Source organism: Panthera tigris, chromosome A2, assembly GCF_018350195.1.
Source record: "Panthera tigris isolate Pti1 chromosome A2, P.tigris_Pti1_mat1.1, whole genome shotgun sequence".
Classification (NCBI taxonomy): domain Eukaryota; kingdom Metazoa; phylum Chordata; class Mammalia; order Carnivora; family Felidae; genus Panthera; species Panthera tigris.
The window spans coordinates 157,659,624-157,680,933 of NC_056661.1; the positions used below are offsets into that span (position 1 = coordinate 157,659,624).

At 35.4% G+C, this 21,310-nt stretch overlaps 1 pseudogene; it reads left to right on the top strand.

Moving 5' to 3' along the window:
* Nucleotides 1-20,526, top strand: part of LOC102973050 — a 40,959-nt pseudogene extending 20,433 nt beyond the window's left edge.
* Nucleotides 20,527-21,310: the final 784 nt, after the last annotated feature.

Genomic DNA, 21,310 nt, shown 5'->3' on the forward strand with positions numbered 1-21,310 from the left:
GGAGGTTACTCTCAAAGTTAAATATAGAAATATTTTGTGATCTAGTAATTCCGCTACTAGGTATTTACCCAAAGAAAATGAAAACACTAATTTGAAAAGATATACGCACCTCTATGTTTATCACAGCATTATTTATAATAGCCAATATATGGAAGTAACCCGTGTCCATTGATAGATGAATGGACAAAGAAGATGGGAGATACACACACACACACACACACACACACACACACACACTGGAATATTACTCAGCCATAAAAAAGAATGAATTCTTGCCATTTGCAACCAAATAGATGGATCTAGAGAGTTATAATGCTAAGTGGAATAAGTCAAACAGAGAAAGACAAATACCCTATGATTTCACTTATATGTGGAATCTTAAAAACAAATGAACAAAGAAACAAACAGAAAACCAGACACTTAAATACAGAGAACCGGGGGTCACCAAAGGGAAGTTTTGTGAGGCGGACAGGCAAAATATATAAAGTGGATTAAAATGTACCAATTTCTAGTTATCAAGTAAGTCACAGGGATGAAAAGTACAGCATAGGTAACATAGTCAATGATATTGTAAAAATGTTGTTTGGTGATAGATGGTAACTATACTTCTCTTGATGGGCACTGAGTAATATAGAATTACCCAATAACTACATTGTACAACTGAAAATTTTATAATATTGTATGTTAATTATATTTCAATAAGAGAATTGGGATTTTTCAGCATACACATGGTGTTAAAGCCATGAGTATCTCTCTTAAGAGATTTAGTTTAGATTGGATGCAATGCTACTAGGCTTAGTGTTTGAAAAGAGGAAGAAGTACCAGAAAAAGAGATTAAGAAGTCAGATTCAGTGAGATTTATGAAACGCCAATAAAATGTATTCACCTAGAACCAAAATTAGCAAGAGTTTCAAGCAGGAGCGACTAATCAACTATATTACATGTGCTGACAGACCAATTAAGATGAGGGCCAAGAGTTGAACATTGGATTTAGCAACTCTGACAAAAATAATTTCAGTTTAGTGATCAGAATCAAAGCTTGAATAGAGTGAATTCAAGAGAACATTAGAGCTTAGTCATCTTGCATAACTGAAAATTTACATCAGTTGAACAGTAACTCCCCATTTCCAGCTTCCTCCAGCCCCTGGCAGTCGACTTTCTATCTCTTCGTGATCCTGATTTCAATTCCTGTGGACATATATCCTGAACAAGTTCTAAATATCTGTTGTATAAAATAATATCTATAGTTAACAATACTCCATTTGCACTTAAAAAAAAACTGTTAAGAGATGGGCACCTGGGTGGCTCAATGGGTTGAAGTGTCTCTTGATTTTGGCTCAGGTCACCATCTCGTTGTTCATGAGCTTGAGTCTCGGTTCTGAGCTGACACAGTGCTCCTGCTTGGGATTTTCTCTCTCTCCCTGTCTCTGCCCCTCTCCTACTTGTGCTGTCTCTGTCTCTCTCTCAAAGAAAGAAACATTTTAAAAAATTATTAAGAGAATAAGTCTTATGTTAAGCGTTAACAAGCAAACAAAATCAAAGGGCTATAAAGAAACTTTTTGTTGTGATGGATAGGTCTATCACTTTGTGGTAATGATTCCCTCCAGTATATGCATATGTCCAAACTCATCAAACTGTAGAGATTAAATATATGCAGTTGTTTGGGGCACGTAGGTGGCTTAGTCGGTTGAGGTTCGGGCCCTTAATTTCAGCTTGGGTCGTGATCCCAGGGTTGTGGGATTGAGCCCTGTATTGGGCTCTGTGCTAACAGTACAGAGCCTGCTTGGGATTCTCTCTCTCTGCCCCTCCCCCACTCATGTATGTGCTCTCTCAAAATAAACATTAAAAAATAAAATAGACATATACAGTTTTTATCAATTATATCTCAATAAAGCCAGGGATAGGGGAGACCATTATGGGAGAGAAAGCTTAGTGGTTTCTATAATAATATATTTTAAGTACCTTGCTATAAATGGGGTTATATTTACTCTAATTTCTTCGTTTTTCACAATGAATGGACAATGGTTTTAATCGGCTTTAGAGTAAGGATTGAGGTATTTGTAATTTTACTCTCTGGCCTTTTCTTAAAAGTGTAAAAGCAGTTAGTAGACTATAGAACATCCATTCCCATTCTTTGAAAGTTCCTTAAAGGGCCATCAATGCTGAACTCATCAGATACTATTAATGCATGTCAACAAAGCTGTATAGCTTGTGCTTATCTTTAAAAGTAAGGCTTTTTTGTTTGAATATTCAAAAATGAATTTACTATGAATAATTTAACGTCTTATTTTCTTTTTTAGTATAACAATAGATAATTATTTTATTATTCAGCCTCTGTTCCACATTCAATGGGGGAAAAACACATTTTCCCCTAGTTTTTTCTTTTTCTTTTTTTTTTAACTCTTTGAAATTATATGTGCTTGGTCGTACAGCTATTAAAATGTGTCTTTCCTTCATAGCCAAAAAACAAACACGAAAACCATAAAATTTGGGGTAAGTTTTTTTCCTAAGAACTATTAAATTCTATTTGAATAGTAAACTCACCTTGCACATTATTCAATCAGAACTAGAATTTACAGGACTGATTAACCAGGAAATAATTGTTCGATCTTATCAAGAAAAACTCAGAGGTAAGTAACTTAGGATCAGTATTTATCCAAGTACTTCCTCTTCCTCCTGTAGGTCAGAGGATGAGCTGGATTATACCAGGTGTTTTGTGAAGCTTTTTTATAACATAGCTATGCATCCAAGATATTTAGTTTCTTGAGGATCTCAATCTTGCTATCAATATTCAAAGAAAGGCACTATGTCTTTTTTAAATGTTTATTTATTTTGAGAGAAAGCACGAGTAAAGGAGGGGCAGAGAGAGGAGAGAATCACAAGCAGACTCTGCTCTCTCAGCTGTCAGCAAAGAGCCTTATGGGGCGGTGGGGGGTGGGGGGGTTCCATCTCATCATGAGCTGAACTGAAATCAAGAGTTGGATGCTTAACCAACCGAGCACCCTAGGTGCCCTGAAAGGCACTACATTTTTAACTCAGCACATACTAAATGTAAGATGTAGTACCAGGTGCTAAGCAAATAACTATATACACTCATGGGTAATCATCACAATATTCACGTTTCTATGCTAACTACACTTTGTAATACACTAGTTGTATTTTGAATATGTAAAAATTGGCTCAAACTAAATTAATGATGTCTGCTGTTAGAGTTAGTAGTCTAAGTCATGAAACGATATGACATTCTCATCAGTAATAATCATTTTCCTAATTCTACATTCCATTGAAATGAGGTAATTCAGACAAGTTTTGTATCTTACTATTTTTAAAAATAAGCATCATTTTACCTAACTGTTTTTCCTAACGGGCTGAACTGTTTCCCCTTCCTGTTATAGGTGGGAAATAAGCTGGATTAGACCTGGTGTCCTTTGAGGTTTTTCTTTAATATGGTCATAACCATGAGGCACCTGGGTGGTTCAGGGGGTTTTGGATTTGGTCTCAGCTCATGATCTTGCAGTTTGTGAGTTCTAGCCCCACATCAGGATTGCTACTGTCAGTGTAGAGCCTGCTTCAAATCCTCTGTCCCAAAGTCTCTCTCTGCCCCTCCCTTGCTTATGCTCTCTCTCTCTCTCAAAAATAAAAATTAAAAAAACTCATATATGGTCACAGCCATGTGTCCAAGCTATTCAATTTCTTTCTGATCTGTAACATTTTTCATGAAGACCTGCTTAAAATTATATTTTATACTCACTGGGAAGAGATGTTGCTAAATAGATTCCATTACATAGATGTGCTACTAATATTCACAACTTATCCTGAAAATCAACAGCCAGAAGCTAAGAGGAAAAAATTAGTTTGCATCTACCAGTCAATTAAAACTTACGTGGAGTCTCAGGAGAATATGAAAAAAAGGCAGGAGATACACTAACCTTCAGAAATGTTGACAGTGAGGAGGGAGATGGTCTAAGTCCCAGAAATACTTAGGTCTTGATTACAATGCATTTCAGAAAGACTCTAGATTGGCCCAACCATCAAGAAGAAGTGTCCCCTGTAAGGACTTATTAGTGTTTCCTGTTGATGATCGGTATGATTTTGCAGTCATCCTTTATAGCAAAGAGTAATATTTTAACATTGTTACAAACAAAGACTATAGAAGGTCATTTTAGGATTAAAAAAATTCAACCTTCCTTTGAACTCTTACCTACATCACCATCATCAAAATGGGAATCAGTACTTCAATGGATCAAAACAGGATTCAAATCTATTACATTTGGGGTTTTATCTTTTCTTTATGATGATAAAGCATTATAATGGAGAAGATATCTTCATTGTTATCTTCCCCCGTTGACTAATCATGTAATAATTCTTTAATTCCCTCATCTACTCAGTCCATCTGTGCTTCCTGGATTTAATACCCTCAAGTTTAAACGTTCTTGTTTCCTCGCATATTATGGTTTAGACAACCTGTTAAAAAGTTTAATATTGCTCTCTCAATATCGATAACAACAGAGGGACAAAAATTGCCTTTCTCACAGTTCAGAACAATTTGGTAAACTTCAATTAACCAGCAATACCATCATTTCAAATTTAAGAATTATATTACTTTAATTAAACGATCTTAGCCAAAAGTTTCCTGTAGTTACTACTAGATATAACAGTTCTACAAAGGTGTATATCATCATTTAACAATTTAATTAAGCAGGGGATTAGTAAATTGTCACTGTTGTATAAAAAGTATTATTAAGTAAGCCTGACCCCTAATGAAAGACTCTTCTGTTTTTGTTTTAGTTTTGGAAACAGCATGAGTGGGGCAGATGGGCAAAGAGAGAGAGGGAAGGGGGGGGGGGAGGAGGGGGAGGAGGGGAAGGAGGGAGGGAGGATCCCAAGCAGGCTTGACACTCAAATACAGAGCCTGACACGGGGGGTTGATCCCATGACCATGAGGATCATGACCTCAGCCGAAATCAAGATTTGGATGCTCCACCTACTCAGGCATGCAGGAGTCTCAACATTCTTCTGCTGTAAGACAAAATTGTCCAGAAAATGTGGATTTTCTATCAGTTCAGACTAGTCAGATTGCAGTTGACAGTGTGGCAAATTGCAAAAACGACCATAGCACTCCACCAGTCTTCTCCTTTACAGTATGACTTAGCAGTTCTTTGCATCAAGAAACGGAACTTATTTCTCCACCCCTTGAATTTGGGTTGGCTCTGTGACTTCCTTTGCCAAGAGAATGGTGGCAGATGGCATAGTGTAGAAGTTCCAAGCCTAGACTGCAGAAGGTCCTGCTCTCTTCCTTTCCTTCTCCTGGAGACCTACCTGGCTGCCATTTGAACAAGACTGGACTAGCTTTCTGAAGGTAGATAAACCATATGGTGCACAGAAAAGGCACCCACCTGAAGTTTTCCTAGTCCAACTGAGCATTAGCTGGTATGGTACCTGACTACAAAGATGTGCAAGGCAGTGCAGCCAACATCATGCACCTACCTAACGTTACATCAGCAGACTTGCCTAGTTGACTCACAGACTCTTAAGCAATAATAAAATGTTTTAAGACAATTAAGTTTTGTGGTGCTTGGTAAGCAGCAAAAGCTAACTGATCCAGGTGGAAAGAAACCCAAGAAAAAGGGAGAAATCATTGTAATCTTAGTGAAATACATCAGGACAGCTACAGGAAAGTCAATGATGAAAGCCCCTTAGGAACTACTAGAACCCAGGGGTCAATCTTATGCTTCTTCTTCTATATATCAGTCAACTAAGGCTAGGGTTACATTGCACAAAAGGACAGCTCTTTAGCAACACTACTGAGAACACTGTCAGAAAAAGAGGTTTAGGAAAGATATCCATCGCAAACTCTTCAGTTGTGAGAAGATCTGTGGTTTTAGTCATAGACAGTACATTATCCATTAATACCCATCCCTCCTACTACACAGACCACTTCATGACTCCTCATGTATATTCTGAAACTCCATCCACTGATGTGAACCTGTCTGTGTATCCAAATTTCCTCTTTCATCCTGTTTCGTACTTTAATACCCTAACTCCCAGCTGATTTTGGCAAAATCATGTAATATTCTTTCACAGTAACGATATCTAGAAAGTAGAAGAATCCCTTTTTAATATTCAAGAGTCTGAGAATCCATGCAACTCAAGGAACCCACTAAGTGCAAGGTAGCGTAAGCAGGAATATACATTCTTTGAATGTCAGGTCAATTCATGTTCTGGCACAATCACATTATGACTGATCTTTACTAAGCATGTGTTCATGAAATTCACGTAAATTCAGGTAAAATAAAGACTTTTTGTTTTGAAGTCTGAGACCTGAATCACTGACTCCATTTTTGTTGGAAATAAGTGAGTGATCTTGCTCAAAGTGATAGGATCTAAAAAGTATGTTAAAATGTTTTACTAGAAAATATATTTGTTATGCAAAACCAAGTGAGAATAGAAAGATATTTTTTAAATTCTCATCATTCATGAATGTTAGGTGTGAACATTTTTAGATTAAAAATTATTGTTAGACGTAGGTCTAAACTTAAACACAAAATCAAACCTTTGAATCTAGTCAGTTTTTGAAAGGGTAGCATTCTGGTGACTCCATCAGTGATAATCAATGGTAGTCAGCCATGTAAATATAATCTTGTGCAAATGGAGGATGGTAATCAATTTTCAAAAGAGTAAGGTTTTACTCGATTTGGTGGCTCTGAAGAGATGCATGTTGTGCGCGTTTTGCGTTTCATTTTGGAATTGAACAGTCTACACAATTTTGTAACCATATATATGATATATATTGTATACACACACACACACACACACACACACACTCTCTCTCTCTCTCTGGAGGGTTCATATCATATTATTTTCAAATGATCCATTTCATCTAATGTCATTGTTTTTACAAGATGAGTTTTATAATGTATGGTAATTTAAAATTGCTTGAAGAAAATATGCTGAGAATTTTGTGACAAAAATATAATGTATCATATACATGGTAAAGTGCTACATCTAGCTTAATCATATATATATTTACAAAATAAATTATTGGACACCTATTACTTAATATTGCTTTCTTCATTGTAAATGCTTTCTGTTTATGTCTGTTATCTGTCCATTTATAAAGAAATAATTGAATTATCAAAACATATATCCTTCAAGCAACTGTGGACAAAAAACAAATGCAATTTTTAAAACCAGTGGCATTTCTAATGAAAGGTATTTCACTGAAGAGCCCTGGTGAATTTTATCTAAAACAATAGTGTTTAGAAACAAGTATTTGGCGACTGGATGTGCTCAATGTTGTTGAATACAACTGCTTCTAACCTTCTCAGCAAACAGAGCTAGGAAATACACATTTGTACATACAAGACATCTGTACTTACCTATCTCTTCATCAATACTCAACACCGCGAGTTCATACCAATAACTCCAATTTCAGTTCAAATTTAAAAGCTTCATTTAATTTTCCCCCCTTGCTTTATTTGTTGTGCTTCTCTCTCACTGTGGTACCCAGTATTCAGAATAAAATAAATTTGCTTGATCTTTTCAGTCTTAGACTATCAAAAGACAAATGCATCTGTGATTTTTTGGGATGTTCTCAGACACGTCTCCACAAGAATTCTTCAACAAGGACTTCATTTTGCCTTCATTCCTGAGAGTTGCTATTTTTGGGGTATGGAATTCTGGGTTGAACTATTTTTTCCCCAGGAATTTTAAGATGTAATTGCATTGTCTTTTGGCTTCCATGGCTTCTGAAAAGAAAAAACCATTGTAATTCTAATCCCTATTCTTCTCTATATAATTTTTTTCTTCTAACTTCAAAATGTTTTCAGCTTTATTGAGGTATAAATGACAAATAGAAATTGTGTATACTTAATATGTACACTTGATGTTTGAGTATATGTAGACACTATAAAATGATCCCCCCAATAAAGCTACCTAGTATTTTTATCACCTCACACAACTTTTTTTTATGGTGAGAGCACTTCAGATCTACCCTTTTAGCAAATTTCAAGTATACAATACAGTATTGTTAACTGGAGTCAGCATGCTGTATGTCAGACTTCCAGACCTATTCATCTCTCATAACTGAAACTTTCTCCCATTAAATAAACATCTCCCCATTTTCTTCATCACCCAAAGTCCTGGCAGCCCCATTCCTCTCGGTGCTTCCAGAAGTTCAACGATTTTAAATTCCACGTATTTGTCTGGCTTATTTCACTTAGTGTAATACCCTCCAAGTTCAAGTAGGAGTCCAATCGCAGACATGTAAGGACGTTTGATATTGTCCAACAGCTTTTGGATGTTCTGGGGTTGACTGTTGCTACTGTTAGTTCTTTTCTCATTTTGTGTCATTTCCTAGGATGTCTTATAGCTACTGACAAGCCTGCCAAAACCTTTTTTGTCTTTCTACCTGTTATTGTTGTTACTGTTTCCATTGACTCTTTCCTCTGCTTTCCATCTTGCTCCTGTTATTGGTAAAGGATGTCCATCCTGTGCACTCGATGCCTTTACATGGTAAGCATTGTTATTTTAACACCCTTATCTGACAGTATCAACATCTGGTTCTTCGGTTGAGTATATGTTTACTGTTCTGTCTCTTGACATTGTGATTTTGTGTTTGCCTCAAATTTTTTTATCAAACCATGGTCATCATGCGAAAACAGGAGCACTGAGTTATATAGCATTTACCTCTGAAAATGGACATACCTGTTCCTGTGCTAGATTTTTAGTTTTAGCTGGAGTTAGTTGAATCAACCTCTTCCAGAGTTGGGCTGGTTTTGATATGTGTTGTTAATCTGGGTAACTTCTACGCATCCACTTCCATTTGTCTCTTGCATTACCTGTGGTTAGGATGTTGGCTTGGTTGCTGTAGGGGTTTTCTTCCATGCTGCTGTTCCATGTTTAAGTTTCAAACTTCCTGGTGACTGGTGCCTAAGAGGGAAGCTCTATGTATGTGTCCCTCTCCCAATGGCAGTGTGTGGCTGCTTATTACTCAGTGTTTGCTGCCATGCCAGTGGAGTCGGGTGCCAGGGGAGTCTAGGTTGGGGTCTCAGAGATGTGTCTTTCGTGGTGATACTACTCTTACTCCTACGGAGGCCAAACTCTACCTTTTTTGGCAGCTATTCTGTGGAAGAGGATTTCTTGTCTTTTCTTCAGAAGTAGGGAATCTCTACATTTTCCCACCATTGGCCTGTTGTAAAGATTTTTTTTCCTTTTTGTCTTGTCTTTAGTTCCTCTCCACTAGCCACACAGGATGCTCACAGGTGCTCACAAAGATTGCCGCCCTTCTCCAGTAGCTTAAGATGCTTGTTCTGCAGAACAAAAAAATTGTCCTTGTGGACCATTTTTTCTTCCTTCGATGGCAGCGGCTTTTATCCTTCAGTTCTGTACCACTCATGGAGGCTTTATTCAGTATGTGCCTCACCCCTAATCATCTTCGTAGCCAGTAGAGGTCTCTGAAGAAAGTCTGTAAATGCATCCTAACTCCCTTTGTGTCTGAAGCTCAGAGGGGCCAGAGACACTCCCCCTAGCGCACGCTCAATGTTCAGCACATTTTTAAGTATTGTAGCTCAATTATTTTTATCCGCTCATGTGGTGCTTGGTGTCCATTTTGCTCATGTTATGCCAAGGTGACCCAGGGTTTGTATTCCATTTCTCTTTGGAGGAGCTGGTTTTTCCAAAGAGTTCAGGCTACTTGCTTGCCCTGCCAACTCTTCTCTTCAATAACCTGAAGAAAATTTATGAAAACGTATGCTCTTGTAGTTTATCCAGCTTTTCCTTCTTGTGAGGACAGCAGCGGCCGGTGTTATCAGCTTTCCACCCCGTTCATGGGAGGGGTACCCAGAAAGACGATTTTGAAACTTATTCCACATGGTTTCTTAGAGGACCCCAGTAACATTAAGCCCCTACTGCCCACAGCATTATACCCACTCCTCAATGACCCTTTATTGATTTTTCATACTTTCCTGTCACCTTCTCCTGCTTTCTCTACTCTGCACATCTTTCTGGGATTTACTCCTAAATAAAACCACCATCACTAAAGTCTTTTTAATACGATATTCCAGAGGGACTCAAAATAAGACACATGTGTTTCACCTCATGTCAAAACTTAGTTGTCCTCACGGAGCTGAAGTCATGCCTAGAACTGGGAAATAAATGTACTCATAGATCTAATGTATGTTTGCTTGTTTTTTTGCACTTAGTTTTTCTATTTCTCTCCCCCTCTCTAAAGGAAGGAAAATCATTTTTATGAGGCATAATGTATAACCTCTGTGTATAATTTCTACTGCTTAAGAAACCTACCCTTTCTTCCATGCAACAACTTGCCATATTCTGGATAATTCTAATACATTTTTTAAAACAAGTTTGGTGGAAAGGACTTCACTTAGTATCAGCAGTAAGGTAGTAAGCTATCTTTCTAACATTGTTCTAAAATCATTTGTTTTGGGGGCACCTGGTGGCTCCATTTTGTCTCACTTTTGATTTTGACTCAAGTTACCATATCACAGTTTGCCGGGACTGAGCCCCACATCAGGCTCTGTGCTGACAGCATGGAACCTTCTTGTGATTCATTCTTTCTTTCTTTCTTTCTTTCTTTCTTTCTTTCTTTCTTTCTTTCTTTCTTTCTTTCCTTCTTTCTTTCTTTTCTTTCTTTCTCTCTCCCTCCCTCCCTCCCTCCGCTATTTCTTATAAATTCTGTCATGAATTATATGTTTTTGTTTAAAATTATCCATGTACAAAGACATTTAGAAAAGATGTTTCTAAGTTAAACAAGAATTTCATTTAACTATACTGCACAAACCTTAAAAACATCTCATTCCAGGGACTGGCTCAGTCGGCTGAGCATTGGACTTCGGCTCAGGTCATGATTTCGGGGTCTACGAGTTCGAGCCGTGCGTCAGGCTCTGTCCTGACAGCTCAGAGCATGGAGCCTGCTTCGGATTCTGTGTCTCCCTCTCTCTGCCACCACCCCCCCCCATTCATTCTCTGTCTTTCTCACTCTCAAAAATGAATAAATGTTAAAAAAATTTTTTTAAATCTCATTCCAAAAAATTCACTTATAAATAGCTAGATCAGAAAAAGGTTATGCACATGGAAAATACCATATTTTCTATGAATTTCTTGGGTTATGAGATTAACTGCATAAATATGAGTTTTGGTATTGTATTTTTAGACAAGAGGCTCAGAGCTCAACTCTTTATCTGAAGTTCTCTGGCCTTGAAAATATAGTCCTATTGTTTTCTGAGAAAATAACTTCTCAAAATGCTATAAATGCATTTTGGCTTGAGGCAGATCTGGAAAGGTCCAGGAATGGATTGTCTGAGCTTTATAATTCTATTCTTGAAGTTAGGTAAAATAAAGAATGGGAAACAAAAATAAATTTTTAGAGTTAAAAAAAAATTATTTGGGTAAAGTAGAACTTTAAAAGTTAATGTAGAACTTTTATTTAAAACTAAGATTCATTTAAAATGAATGTTTTAAGATTCAGAAAATATCCCACTTATTTCTAATTTAAAATAGTGTATGACTACAATAATTCATTAAAATATGACCAAATTATGGCTATACCTTTCATCTACATTCTGCCTAAAATCATGATATGATTGTAATGTACTCATTTATAAGATGATTAAGAACAGTACCGATTTTATTTTGCTTGGTTTAGTTTACAAAGTAAATCAACAACTTTTAAGAGAAGATTATTTTATTGCTCACATAATCAAGCATTTCCATGATAATGAAGTATGTTTAAAGTCACAGGGGAAATTGGCAGTTGATCATTCAGGGAGGAAGGGATAGATCTCACTTCCTTTATCATTCAACTTTCTGTGATTTAAAAACAAATAAATTTCCTGATTTTTAGAGAAAATTAACTTTTTTGGCACCACAAACATTATTTGCATCAATTTTTCAGAACTAAAAATGTTTCTTTGTCATGTGAATAAGTTATATGTTAGAGCTCTTTTAAAAAGCTCCAAAGAAAAAGCTTTTAAAAAATTGGAAAATTTTTAAATGTTTTCAAGGAACTAGAAGATAATTAATGAATGTATTTTATATTTTTAGAATATGGCTTTATTATTAATTTCCCTCCCAGTGTGCATCGTATTTCACATGAGTTAAATATATGATCCAACCATATGTTAATCTTTCCCTTGAAACTAATGATGAAATCTAAATAGACACTGAGCATTCTGCTACCAAGAAAAGAAAGTTAATATCACAATAGAAGAGCAAAAATACATGGCAAAAACGTGGATGTTTTTCACCCTCTATGTCAAGCTATTCCTCACCTGAAGACAGATTTTGTAATGTGATTTCTTGTCTCATCAAAATAGAATGTAAAATTTATTTAATATTATGAATATTAGTTTCTAATCTTAGACCAGTGGAGATTTAATTTTTGCCCTTGCATTATTATACTAATTTTAACGAGTCTAATAATGAATTTTTCAAAGAAGACAAAAAAGGATAACACTAATAATGGTGATGGTAGTGCATAAAGAGGTAGAGGGAAACATAGAGAAACAAATTTAAATGGCTATGAAAATTACTATGCTGCTTACCTACATACATTAAAAAGTGGATTACTCAAAAATAGTTTACCTTCATCTCACAAAATCTCTCTGCATTACATTCTGAAAATCATGATCTACAAATAAGCTAGTACATGTTCCCATAGAATCCTTATGAAGTAGGATAATATAAAACAAAACAAAAAACCACCTGGAGTATTACATAAAAAGGGATTGATTTATAATTAGCTAAAAATAAAAAATGCTGTATCCAATTTTGTAACTTCTGTCAATATGGAAAGAGAAGTTTCTTTATCACATTTGTGTTTCACAGCAAAGGGATGATTAATAGGAAAGAGAAGACTGGCTGAGCCCAAGAGCCTAGCACTGAAAAGTTTTTCACACATAAATACATGAACACACACACACACACACACACACACACACACACACACACACACACCAGAGACCCACACATGAAATACTGTCTTGGGATTTAGGTATTAAACCAGTTTGCTAACTACATAAAGATCATCTATATCATAATACCCTAAAGATGTTCTTTAAAGTTATGCATTAAAAATTAGCTCTCTTTAATATTTTTCACCTAGTAACATGTATGTGTCTGTTCATCGCGCTTGTCACACCTATAATTTTAAGTTAGTTTTTTGTGCCTACTTGCCTAACATCTCTTTTTCCATACAATCATTGATGATATGGATCATAGTCATTTTGTCCATCATAAACTCAGTGCGTGACACAGTGCCTACAACGTGACAGACACTTAATACCTATATCTATTGAACAAATGTGAATGTTTAAAGCAATGAAAGGATGCGTTCTTAAAAGCATCACAGTTTTCCAAACAGTGATAGAAATAGTTTTCCCTTGGTATAAGATCAGTACTGAGCTCTAGGTGAAAATTTGAGATGTTCCATAGTTACTGCTCTCAGAATACCTCACAACTCAAAGCAATGAAGTGAATAGAGCCTTTGGATTAGGTCTATGTCTCAAGAAAAATTAAGTTACCGTTCGACTTACACGGTACGGTGTAAGACCAAATGTTGCTACCAAACCAAAATGAGTCTTTGTAGGTAATGGGTGTCATACTCCTTTAAGGAAATCTTAGGACACTCACCATGGACTAGGAGCCGGCTTTGAAGTCTGGTCCTGCCCAATGTCCCCAGGGAAGCTGTGGAAGCCCTCACTGCCTCAAGTACCTCAATGAAAAGTGAGTGTGTGATATACCTAACATATCTGAGGAAGAAGTATTACTTGTAAACCTCTTAACTGAATGCCTGGCACATATCAGAAGTTTTGGTATAGGTTAGTTTTAATAATTTTGACGACAATTTAAAGTTACGTTTTATGCCTTGCATTTATATATGAACGGTGCTTCAGGAGGCAAATTTTCTTTTGATGAGAAACGACTAGAAGATAGTCAAGTTAACCAACAGCTCAATAATTCAATCATATATATATATATATATATGATATATATATATATCATATATACACACAATATATATTATATATTACAATATATATATATTGTATTATATATATAAGATTATTCAGTGACCAAAACACAAATATAACAATATATAAATATATATTTATAATATATTATATATAAACATATATAAATATATTTATATATAATATATTATATATATTTGTGTTTTGCTCACTAAATATATATATTATATGTAAAATAATATTTATCAATAATTCAATCATATTTATACACAATATAGGATATATATTAAAATATATATTATATATGCTATACTATATAATATAGTATAGCATAATTATAATTATATAATATATAATTATATATATATAATTCAATTATCTATGTATAATTCAGTGACCAACACAAATATATATATTATATATTTATAATATAAATAATATATAAATAATATATAATATATAATATAAATAATATATAATATAATATAAATAATATATACATATTAATATAATATAATATAATATAATATAATATAATATAATATAATATAATATAATATATTATATAATAATATTCAGTGACCAAAACACAAAAAACCTCTAAGAATAAAGTTTGACTCCTAGTAGATGAGGCAGACAGTGACCAATAAACATAATAGTTACATTGTATGTTAGGGGATGTCAAGTACTATATAAAAAACAAAAGACATTAAAATGGAGTAGGACTGAGGGTTCAATATTGGCACAGGTTAGGCTACAATTTAAAAAAAGATAGTGAATACATCTTCAAGGTTCATTGGCACAGACTCAAAGGTAGTGAGTGTGTTAGGCATGTGGAGAAAATGCCAAGTACAGGGAAAAGCCAGTGCAAAGGCCCTGTGACAAGAGTAACCATGACATAATCAGGGTACATCAAGGAAGCCTATGTGGCTGGAGTTGGGTGAGTGGGGGCAATCATATAGGAACTTCTCTATTTTTTTAATCTTCTGATATCTTTCCCTTAGTTGCTAAGATGTTGAATGAAATATATTTTCGTGTAATCAGTTATACATTTTTAAAATTATTATTTAATAGTTAATTTTGTTTGTATCATAGAGCTTATAAAACACCAACATCTTACAAGAACCTGTGTCTGATATTTTTTCCATAAGTGACCAGGGGTTGATATAATTTTCTTTCACATCATCAGGTCTCTTAACTGATACTATCTTCAATCAAACTTACATTCTTCTCTCCCAAACCTATTTTGTTTCAGCATTTCTTAGTGATGGTCACATAAGAATGGAACAGCATAGTTGTCCTTTGCTTTTCTGTCTCCCTGATTCCTCTTATCTATTGAATCATCAAGACTTGCTCATCTTTTCCTTTCAACAGTCTTTCCATTCTCAGTTCTACTTCTTCAGCTCGGGGGCGACGTGAAGGCTTCTAACCTACTTTTTACACCACTGTCAAATTAAGTGTGGTGAGTGTGCAATTCTCCATTAAACTGTTCTAGCAGGACAAATCGATAACTGGTGGATGGGGTTACAGCAGCTCTTGAATCTCTCCATCCCTCGGCCCCTCCTTGTCTGTCCCATATTAATTGGGTAGTAATTTAGCCCTGGCTCCAAGTGGGACTAAGTATATGTTAACAAGCACCAGCGTGGTATTTTTAGTGGCTTTCCAATACCGTTAAGCCAAAATGCTCCTTCTAGTGCTGACTGAAGCAGCAGAAAAAGTAATGAGAAACCTGATTTATGACCTTATTTAAAGGACAAGTTTGTAAAGATGAGGGGACTCTTAGGGTGGGGAATTCGCATGATAGATGAAGTTAGGGAGTAAAGGTTCCTGCAATACCCCCAAAAGGCGACAACATCGTCTTCCAGGGAAACGAAGAAAGCAAGCCACCCAGGTGCTTCGGAATAAAAGACAAATTCTTTTTCCAACACAGATTGGATTATATTTGTTTGCAGTGATTTTATGAATTTATATATTATACATTATATATATATACATATACATATACATTATATATATATACATATATACATAATAATGTATAATTTATATATTACACATTATATATTATACATTATATATATCATCCCATAGCTTGAAATGTCAGAGATATAAAAATATCAAATTTATGAATAGTCTAAAATGCAAAAGGTATAGTTGTGTCATTGTCATATTCCACTGAAATTTCACTGCACTTGGATTCAATGTCTAAAGAAAACCTAAAATGAAGTAAGAAATACAACTTAGACACAGACAGACTTTCTATTTATATAAAAAAGAAATCAGGTTTCAACAAGTGGATGATTTTTCTTAACGTGACATTTTTTGGCCCCAAATATTCACCCATTCAGTGTCCTAGAACTTAGCACATGATTTATAACCCTCAAATAATCTGTGCTATATAGCTATAGTTACAAAATTGAATGACTGGATGAACTGAGACACACAGCCTAGATTTGAGACTCAGGTCAATGCAATTTTAGGCAAGTAAGTTATTTTATCTTCAGAGGTTTCACGGATTTTACAACTGAGATGATTATGTTGACTTGTTGATCTCTAGGACCCAGCTCAGTAGAAAGAGTGGCCTTGAGAACAAAGAAAGAAGATCTATATCTGTATCTACCTTTATCTGTATCCATCCCTATCTTTCGATTGAAAAGCCACATAATTCAATTGGAAAGTAAAATGCAGCTCACTTATTTCCATTATTTCTATTAAATCATGGATTTCCATTATTTCTATTAAATCATGGCTATGTGGTCAGGGCAATTCTCCCAAGGGCACTCTTGCACACAATGTTCACTTTATGTGAAACCAAAACAATAATTTAAGGAGCTCCAGAAGGTACGTGAGTCCATTACAAAAATCCACTTGGCTGCATTCCTTAAAATTAAAAATGAGAGAAAGTTAATGCTTCCTGCAGAACTTTAATTTCTGAAAATGCCAAATGCACACATACATCTGTTCCTTTTCCCATCCTATCAACATGGTCATAATTGAGTTACTGCCTCAAATTCAATATGGCATGTATATACATGAAAAGTGATCTAAGTGCCTTCAACAGAAGGATAGAATATACATCTTATAATTCTTTGTCAATTATTAAGTTAAATACATTAAAAATAGACATGTATAGATAGGACATTTTCTTAACTGGGGTAAAAACTGTGTAAACACAAATATTGCATTGTATCCCTGACTGTATTATAAAGTTAAAATATAGACTTTATAATGATTATTTTAATATATATTAAATGATTTTCGGAAGCACTCGGTCAGAGCCTCTTTCTCTCTCTCAGCTCTTTAAGGGGAAGATTCAAACAAAGCCATGAAGAAAATATAAAATAATTGCGTAGCAAACACATCCCACAGTACACTTCTGTGGCAAGCAGAATTCTAAGATAACCCAATGATCCCCAACCTCTGTTATTACATCCATAACTAGGATACACTACATGATAAAAGATATTTTGCAGATGTAATTACAGTTACTAATCAATTGACCATATTATCAGTAGATTATCCAGGTGAACCAAGCCTAATGAGGTGAGTCCTTTAAAAACAGTGTTTCCAGGGTGCCTGGGTGGTTCAGTCGATTGAGTATCTGACTTCAGCTCAGGTCATGATCTCACAGTTTGTGGATTTGAGCCCTGCATCGGGCTCTGTGCTGACAGCTCAGAGCCTGGAGCCTGCTTCAGATTCTGTCTCTACCCCACCCCCTCTCAAAACCAAAAATAAACAAAGATTAAAAAAAAATAAAAATAAAAACAGTGTTTTGTTGCACTATATGCTAAGTAACTTGGATGTAAATTTTACAAAGCAAATTAAAAAAATAAATAAATCAGTGTTTTCTCAGGATGATAATAAAAGAGGAAATCAGAGAGATCCAAATGCAAAAAGGATATTATGAGAAAGAGAGAGAGAGAGAGAGAGGCAGAGAGGGAGGGAGAGAGATTTCATTGCTGGTTCAAAGATGGAGAAGGTTTTTAGAAAGGACATGAGAGGATTCTAGAAGCTAAGAATGATCCCAGTTGACATCCAACAAGAAAATCAAAACCTAGTCCTACAACAGCCTGAACTGAATTCTGCCAAATGAGGTGAAGGAGCCTGAAGGTAGATTCTTTCCCTAAGACTCCAATAAAAGGCTATTCCAGTGACACTTGGATCTCAAACTTGTGAGACACTAGGTAGAACCCCCAGTAACGCCCATATCTCACCTACAGAAGTGTGCAAGAAGTGGTTGTCTTGAGCTGCTACATTTGTGGTAACTTGTCCTGCAAAAATGGAAACCTACCAGCACTTCTAAGGCCTCAGATTCATCTCACATATAAAAATAAACTGTAGATGAATTCGAAACCTAAGGGAAAAACAAAGCTCCAATTTTTTTTAAATACAGGAAAATGTCTTATGACCTGAGATCAAAAAAAGGACGTTGTAAAAAGAAAAAATAGGAAACACAAAAAGTAATAAAAACAATAAATTTGGATCCACTGAAAATCTCAGAAAAAAAACTTGCAGATTCAAAGTAGAAGGACAAATTATACACTGCAAGAAGATAATTTTTAACATATATTACTTAAAATGATCGTTTAATTATAATACAATAAATTTTAAAAATGACAACTCATTAGAAGTCAATCCAACAGAAAAAATTAGAAAATCATGTAAAAAGAGAAATTATATCAAAACTGAAATGGTTTATACATATATGAAAAATACTCAATCTCAGCAGTAAGTAGAGAATTGCAATTTTCCTAGAAAGCCATATACTATTTCATGCCTATCATATTGACCAATGTAAAACAGTCTTATAGCAATAAAAGGGAAATTTGTATGAGGCTTTGGACACTAAATTGCTGTACTTTGGAATCTGATTTGGGATTACCTAATAATGTTGAAGGCTCCAATTTCCATTAGTCAACTATCTTATTTCTAGGTTACTCCTAAGAGAAACTTGCACATATGTTCAGGTGGGGAATTACAACTTGCTTCTAGTGAAAAACTGTAGGCTACTTAAATTGTGGTCTTCCAGCAGAATGTGTAAAATAGAAATGATGTTAAGTTACAGGCACTAGATACTATCCATCTTAAGTTAAATAAATCCCAAGATCCTAAATTTCTAAATACATTATTTTCTAGCATTACATGGGAGTTTCCCATTTCTAAGTACAACTTTTATAACACTAAACCACACACATAAACACACACACACACACACACTTCACCAACTGTCAATTTCTCATTTATCCGGCAAATAAAAATACGTCCATCACACTAAATAAATTTTAAGGTATGTTCTGGGAGGGGTCTCCTCTAATCATGAGTCATGTCATGATTTATCAGGACTTCCTTCTTTCTTTGGTTATTCCTAACAGATAAAGGATGGCACTGGATATGGGTTATATTGGTCTTTATTTGGGTTATCTAAGTTAGAAATATTATACACATGGTCCATAACAGTAATGGCAATTCTGGTTTAGCAACCTCCAATCTTTAATAACTCAAATATTACTAACAAAATATTGTCTTTGAGACAGGGTCTTATTAAAGAAAAGTAAATTTGGAAAGAAAGTTTGAAAAATAAAGAGAATTTAAAAATATAATTAAATGCAGGGCGAAAAACACCAGGGACCCAGGAGGGACACGCCATTCCTGCTGTTGCATGCACTTTCAGGGAGTCTGTGCTCTTTCTTCATTTTGGGACCTCCTTCATCAGTTTCTACTCCAGGGGAGGTATTTTGCCCTTAGTCATCCCCCACCTTTTCATAGAGTATCACTAGAACCAAGGCTGGATACCCCTATGTGAAGTCCACCAGACTCATGTTCAAGGACCGAGGCTAAGAGTAAGAAGAAAAAGAGTAAACAGAAGAAGAGAGAGGATGAAGAAACAACTTCATCTTATAATCTGGTGGACAGTAACAACCTTTGGTGAAATACCAGGAACCATAGCAATTGAAATGGATAAAGGAACCTACATACATGCACTTGACAATGGACTTCTTACACTGGGAGCTCCACATAAAGAAGATGAGGAGGGCCCTAGTACCCCAGAGCACTTTACACCTGTTTAATTGCCTGATTCCAGAATTGTGCTGAAATCTGGCTATGGAAAATACCTTGGTATCAAAGCAGATGGACTTATTGTGGGGTGTTTGGAGCAACTAGACCAAGAGAACAAGGGGAACTAGTCTTTCAAGAGGAGAAAATGGCTTTATTGGCCTCAAATAGCTGCTCAGATGAAATGAAGCAGGCAATATAGAAAAAAAAAAAAGTAAAACAGCAGGAGAAAAAGAAATGATAAAGATTAGATCCTGGGCTGAAAGAGAAATTAAGAAAAAGGATGATATTCCAGAAGAAGACAAAAGAAATGTTAAGCAGTGTGAAATCAATTATGTAAAGAAATTTCAGAGCTTCCAAGCCCACAAACTTAAGTAAAGACGACAGTGAGATTCTCAAAAAGGCCTGGAGAGATGGGTTTTTGCATCAAACACTTCTGGACAGGAGAGCAAAATTGAAAGCTGATAGATATAGCAAATGACCAGAATTTGTGTCTCTGACTTCTCCTATTTTTTTTTCTGAATAGTCAGTGGAATGAAGTGTTTTTGCAAAATGTATATAATATATAAAATTAAATGCAAACACTTATTTATATGCATCCTTATTTTATTAGTTGGGCCACCAATTTTTTTAAGTTACCCTAAATAAAATTCAGAGTTCAAAACTTTACATGTTTTCTTTCTTTCTTCCCCGCCACGGAGGGTTCTTCAGTAAGGGTAGTTAAGATCTATTTTATGAGAATTTCGACTCTTAGAGTAGATGTGTTTCTATTTCTCCTGACGACTACCACTAAAGCCCTTGGAGACACATATATTATTTCCCTGGGTTTACATAGATCTTTAAATATAAAGGAAACCCAAGAAGAATTTGAAAGGTGGAAAGAAGAAGGCAGAAAGGCTAGGAATCTTGAACCCTGATAAATGGTATGTGATGATTTGACTGGGCTCTCATTACAACATGTATAAATAAACAAGCCTGGTTTCTAGGAAAGCTGGCAACATAGAAAAATCAAGGATAAATAGATAAAAGCAATTCCTCATGGTGTTACTTGAGTAGTATGGAAAGACTGGATTCTACCCCCACGCAACAGTAACAAAGTAACCCTTCTCTCCCCCACTGGGGTAATATCAAGGAGGCCGAGTAAAGAGGCAGGACTTTCCCCACATTTCTGGAAAAATGAGCCCCATTCACACAACATCAGTGGAAGCAGTGCCCGCAACAGTAACAAAGGACCTCTTCCCTTCATAGATGTGGTATGAAGAGAA